This window comes from Pterocles gutturalis, unplaced genomic scaffold, assembly GCF_000699245.1.
Source record: "Pterocles gutturalis isolate BGI_N339 unplaced genomic scaffold, ASM69924v1 scaffold16017, whole genome shotgun sequence".
Taxonomy (NCBI): Eukaryota; Metazoa; Chordata; class Aves; order Pterocliformes; family Pteroclidae; genus Pterocles; species Pterocles gutturalis.
This window is the reverse complement of record NW_010110526.1, coordinates 121,675-128,312: the sequence shown is the minus strand read 5'-3', so window position 1 is coordinate 128,312 and position 6,638 is coordinate 121,675. Positions and strand designations below refer to the sequence as shown.

The following is a 6,638-nucleotide window of genomic DNA, read 5'->3' as shown; positions in this document are numbered from 1 at the left end:
TTTTGGGACACGCGGGGGCTGCTGCCAGTGTCGTGTAAACCCTGTTCCCAAGGGGGATCTGCCGTGTTGGCATAAACACTTTTTCTGATACTATTGTTATCAACATTATTTTAATTTTTTTTTAATCAAGGAAAACTTATTCCAGCAGATCAAAGCAAAGACCAAGCCTGGGTTTCTGCCATGTCTCGCCAAACATACTTTAAGAACAGCTGTAGATGCAGCATTTTGGTAAGTTCCTTAAATTGAAGGGAAAGTACATTTTTACTGTATAATTAAAGATATTACATTTTCCAGCAGTCCTGGACTCAAACTAGTGATGGCAACAGGAAAAATACCACTGCAGTCAGGAGGAGTATGTTATTACCCCTGGGGTTCTGGGGAATCCCTCTTTTGCCTCCTCTCCTTTCCTCCTGAGCAAGTCCCTGCTTTCCTCTCCTTACTTTGCCCGCCCCTCCCCGAGCCTGTCTTTTTTTGTCCCGGGTGTAAGTGCTCCAAAGCAGAGATAGATACTCCTCAGAAGGATGGAACCTGCCAGTGGGCAAATTCAGGTCACACTATAAGATAACATAGAGGGGACAAGCAAAGCCTGATTGTTTCACTGGCATTGCATCTTAATTTTGCAACTTCACCTCCTTCTGCAACAAAGAACAAGCAGGATGAGGACCACTGGCTGCAATTCTCACCTGGTTTTCCGCAGCTCATCCGAACAGCTTTGCCGTGTGGTTCTCTCTTTTTACATACCCTCGTCTGTCCATTTCCACCCCACCTCCACTCCCCTTTGGGGCTGCACTGTCAAAAGCCTATTCCCAGCCTGTATCGCTTTTTATTGAATGTTTGTGAGGTTTGGATTAAGGTCTTACACTGCTAGCAAAGCTGTAATTATTTTTGCCTGTATTACTATATATTGAATCGATGTAACTTTTCAATAAAGGTGGTTCAATGCAGGACACTCCCTGATGAGTTGGGAATATAGAAACCACAGTCATTATCCCAGAGGGTCTTTTTTTTTTTCTTGGAGGGAAATGGAAAAAGAATTAGAGATGAGCCTTATTGTATTAACCTTGACAGCTTGCAATTATCAGCTGAAACACTTGATTAAAATTGTCACAAGGTTGGAGAATTTTTTTATAAATAAATAATCAAACATGGATAGTACCCAGATGCTACGGTGATAGGCACCTTTAATGGGAGTAATTAATAATGATCATAAGCCTAGTGTACACGAGTAGCCCCTGAAAACGCTGTCTGGCTTTGTAGTGGAAAGGAACTCTCTGCAGTTCAAACAGCCAGTTGGTAAGGACTGGAGGGAGGCTTAGTGCTGTATAAATGTACACACACGGGCACACGCCGTTCTTCGGATATCACGGGTGCTTTGCTGGTATCTAAATTATGACCTATTTTTAAAACTATGCTTTCTAAAGAAGATTGATGTTGAGCGTTTTCAACCATTGCCATGTAAAACTTGCTCTCTCATTTGGTTTTCCTCTTTTGACACTGAGGTTCCAGCAGACTCCAGCCTCATGGTTCTACAGCTCTTTGAAGAGGCAAACAAAGCGCTCCGGTGGTGCTACGCCGAGCATCTTAAATGAAGTTTTTCCCCTGCAATCCCAGAAACACGGCTGTGCATGAGCTGTCCCCTACAGAAGGTAAGTTTGCACGTGGCAAGCCACAGCGCTGTTGGTAGTGGAGCTGGCTGAGGGTGTCACCTCCACCCGCAGGCTTCAGCTTAGCGACAGCTCTGGCTCCCATCGGGGCTAGCCCTAGAAAATGTACAGTTCTCCTTTCAATGTTAAGACTGTGGCGATGTTTGTGAAACAACACACCCGTTTATTATCTATCATTTATTATTATGTAACTAATCAACCAAATGAGAGAGAAAGGCTTTTCAGAGGAAAACACAGCTGGCTTTTGTTTAGCAGAAAGCATCAGTGGCTTGGATGAGGGGCACCATCATCTTTTATTCTAAAATGTAAGTGAACTAAATTACAGCTTCTGCATAGGACCAGGGAAGGATGGTTCCGACTAAGACACTAAAAAGTAGCCAAAAGCTACAAGTTTTTCCTAAAGAATTTATGTTTTTTCCTCCATAGGGAATTAACACTTTTTTTTTTTTTTCTCAGAAATCCTTCTGTATTTGGATGGAGGATTTTCATTCATCCATTTGTGATCATCTAACCACAGACAGGTAAGATGTTTATAAATAAGCAGTGTTTTTGTCTCTTAGACGATAAGCAGGTTAAACTATCTTTTATGTAATGTTTTCCAAAAATCTAGACAAAACCTTTGATAGCTAAGAGACAGAGAAGTTAACTCGGCCTCTTCTACTGAGTTGCACGGATGTGGTTGCTCCCTCCCCATGGTGCTAGGCTGTATATGCACAGGAGGCTGCCTGAACAATTATTTTGATTTAGTTCAAGTTAATTAGGAACACCCTTAAAATAAAAATGTGTTTGCAAAGTCATATATGCATTAGTTCAATTATTAAAGAGCACAGGAATATAGAGCCACTCTGCAGTTATCTATTTTTCCAATTATTCTAGGAAGTGGCGTTTTACCTGCAAAGGAGAAGTCAGTATTGAATCTTACTCAAATCCTCCTTCTTGTGTGACACATAACAGTCTTAAATATTTTCTTCCATTAAAAAAGGCAGATTTTTGTTTTCTCCCATTAAAAATGGAGCTCTTGTCTAGCCCAAATAAGTCTGTGACATATGATGAGCTACTAAAATTAACATCCCATCAAATGAAAGGTAAGTAATTAATAGTAACAGGAGATGTTTTTGTTAAGTGTTAGCAACAAGTTCTAAGGTTTTCTTTATTTTGAAGCAGTCTGTGCCACTTATATCTCTGCCAATAAACTGGAGAGAAAAATGTACTTTATCCTTCCAACACATCAGATGCAATCAGATGACAGACACGTGTTTTTCAGATATATGGACATCATCGTGTGTATCATTTGCAGCCGTTGCCATACTTAAATCACCGTCTAGGCTCCGGAATCATTCTGATTCAGGCAGAAGCATATTGCTGAACATTGTGAACATGGAAATAGCCCAGTTATTTTTATCTGGTTGGAATCTCTGGTAAGAGTTATTTTAAATTCTGTGTCTGAAGTGTTGGCTGGAGCTAGGCTTCGACACGGAACAGCAGGTCGGGCCCTGGACTGGTGACCACCAGGAACCGTTGCTCTGTACATGTGAGCAGCCATTTCACCCGAATCCCACTCCTCCACACTTTTCAGAGCAATTGTTTTTCTCTGTTTTTTCTCAGCACCTGTTTGCACAGCCTTCTAATGCCAGGGGACGGGAATCCCCAGTGCTGCTGACACCCCTAACTTGGTCAAGACAAGATATTAATAATTGGCGTCTTTAGCTCAAATACCTGCATTTCTTTAGGGAATAGCGCAGATGTCCCCTTTGCTAAATCGAGGCTGTTCCTAAGGGTATCAGACTTCAATACCTTTTGGATTGGCTAGGATCCTGATGGTTAATGGAACATCTGACCTTCTGGGGCTTGCCTGCTATTCCTTGTAACTGAGCTTGCATTTTTATGTTGAGATGTGCTGAGCTGGCCAAAGGTAATCTGGGCAGTCAGCGGTCCATGCTGTTCCAGCAGTTTCCAATTTGCTCGCTTTTCCCATCAGCTGCCTTCCATCTGAGATGAGTTGATTAGGCATTTGTGTACTTATCATGCCGTGTTGCGTCACGTCACATTATATCTTCCCAGTGCCTTTTTTAAACTGCCTTGACATACAACATGAGTGGAGCACGCAATTGTTCTGATCAGGATCACCTGCTCTCAATTTGGAGAGCATATAGAAATGAGCGGTGTCCAGTATGGATTGCTGCTTGTTCTCTACCTATCATGTCCTGTTACACTGTGAGAATGTATAGCAGATGGCAGGTGAAAGAGGTAAGCAAGAACACATGGCACAGGGGGTTATCTGAAGGTATGCTGTGTGTCTTGGCTGGGTTGTGCAGCCCAAAGCTGAAAGCCAGTAGATACACAAGTTTCATGCTTAGCTAATAGTTTTGAGTTACAACGTATTTTGTACCAGCCGTCCTACTGTCTCCAGCAGCTTTTAAGCATCACCAAGATTTTCCTCTCAAAACACATTTTTGGAAAAAAATTCCCAGTGGTACTGTAAACTGCCTGGAATAATGGGAATGCTAATGTGAGGATGAAGCTTGTACAGCTCCTTCTGTTTAGACTGGTTTTAATCCAGGCTTAAACACTGCTGTCGTTAACATACGTGGAAGCTATATTCTAGATTTTTATTGCTGCTTGTAGGTAGAGTGGCATGCCCTGAGGTGCTGGTAGCATTTCTAATATTCTCATTGCAACAGGATGCAGGAAGTAGGATGGAAACTGTAACAGCAGGAAACTTTTGCCTTTGAACAAAAGATGTAGCGAAAGTACATTGCAAACATTACATTACAGCTCAAAAACTCCCTGTTGGGGAGATGTTTTCTCCGTATTATGGGTGGGGAAACTGAGGGGTAATGTCAAAACACTTGTCTGACGTGCTTTGGGAGGAAGCCTGCACATACCTGCTGCTGGCTCTGTGCTTTTGCTATTCTGTCTCCATCAGTATTTACTGATGCCTCAGTTTGATAGATAAACAGATCACCAGCTCACCTAGTCTTACTTCTATAGTACAGGGTGAGGGCATAGGAGGAGATGAGCAATCCCCAGTGGCTGCAGTACACTAACTCCATTCAGGAAGCCTCTTTGGGACCCTCCTGTTGACTTTCTGGCCACATCTGTCTGTCAACACTGTGGGAACGTTAATTTGGATATCAGGCTGTGTGTATCTGGATCCTTTCCAAAGCATGTGCTCCCCAGCTTGCATCAATTTAAATATTTCAGTTGGAAAGAAGAATTTGCATCTATGGCTGAAATAGTCAAACAGTTACAGAGGCCTGGCGTAAGAAACCTGGGGCAGGCGTGTTCGACTCTGCAGAGCAACTCCCACCTGTGCTGCGAGTCCCCTCTCTTGCTGCGTGCTGTTGCAGCCCGACTGACAAGTCCTGTCGTACCAGGTACTGTATCTGCTGACAACTTAGTTAACTCACAGTTGTAGCGTATTGCTGTATTTATGTATCAGGGTGTTGATGTACAAGGAGATACCCCACTAAGAAAGGGATATCATTAATAATTCTTGTATTGGTTTATCTGTGCCCAGGTCTCTGCATCTCCAGATGCATAAGCTGTTTCAGTAACTACTCATAACCTTAGCTGATAGATTAATCCTGAATGCCTTTTGTCAGTAAAAAGGAATTATCTTAGTAAAAATGCATGTTTATGTTATACTTAAAGTTCCATTTTTAGAATCTCTTATTGATTACTAATTCATAGACTAGATAAAATATGTTGTAAACACTGAATGGTCTCTAGTAATTTACCTCTTTACAAAAGGGTTAAAAAAGAGATAAACTCTTGCTAAGCAGTCTTGGGCAGACAGGACAGACATGGTAAGTTAAGTAAAAGTATTAACTTCAATAAAAAGTGGGGTTTTTTTAATCTGTCCTTTTTCTGTCTCCCAGAAACAATCCGAGTGATTTTCTCACTGAACTAATCTGTGGTCAGCATGTTCTTAGGTAACTTTTTAACAACTAGTCCTTCTCAACACAGCAGATAAACAAATTTAAAGCAGATTGAAATCTGTGCTGAACACACTAATTTGTCTATAATTATAGCACTGTCCAACTGGCTTAACCTAAACAAGCAAACTGTTCTTAAGGTGATAGGCCTAATTAGTTAAATGTTTAACTAAATCAGTTTAAAATTACATTACCTTGGAACAGTTCCCTCAAACAGCTAAACCCTGCCAACACCATACCCGTGCCTGTATGGGGAGAAGATGATCTTGGAGAAGCCCAGGTTGTCATATAACTGGGGAGGGGCCAGAAGCTGTTTCAGATATGTAGCAGAATTCTATAAGTTAGCTTTTAAAAATGTAATTGTTTTTGTTCAACACACTTAGAATTTCCTTATTATATAAAATAATCACAGTTTATATAAGTCCCCGTGGCCTAGCTAAGAATTTATAATGCACCCAAATCAACAGGTGCGGTTTGTGGGGCTCATTTTAGAATTACCACTGGCTCTTGGCACAGCTGAATTCCCAGTGGTGTTTTCTATGGTATCTCTAGTGAAGTCTGAAGGAGCCAGATGACTTCTCAGGCCCTATAAAGGCTTTTTTTTATGGAGACTTGGAGCATATTTATGTGCCGCATGCCCCCCCCCAGCCTGTTAAAAGAAAGAATTTAGTACAGGTTTCCATTCTTATCTTAATACTCACATTTGTTTTGCAGATCACCTTTAAAAAGGCTGTAAATGTACTATAGGGCTCAATTCCCGGTATGAGCCTAAACCTCGCAGCAGGTTTCAAGACGCTGGCTGTTACGTCCAGAGCTGTGCATTAACTCTGCAGCACAGACGTTTGTTTTACAAGCCCCTGCAGCCTAAGGAGAAGTTGTTCCTCACAAAGGAGCTGGTACTGAAATGCAGTGTGGGTCAAATCCTTCTGCCTATAAGTGAGTGTCTGTCCCCTGTTGTTTTAAAACCAAAGAGACAAAGCTTGGGGCACTGCTTTGATCCCGTTGGACTGGGTCAGATTTTCACTACTGCGTCCTG

The 6,638-nt window shown here is 41.8% G+C and overlaps 1 protein-coding gene across 3 annotated transcripts in view; it reads right to left on the bottom strand.

Moving 5' to 3' along the window:
- EBF2 (early B-cell factor 2) overlaps positions 1-6,638 on the bottom strand; it is a 128,542-nt gene that overhangs the window by 2,393 nt on the left and 119,511 nt on the right. The window lies entirely within an intron of this gene.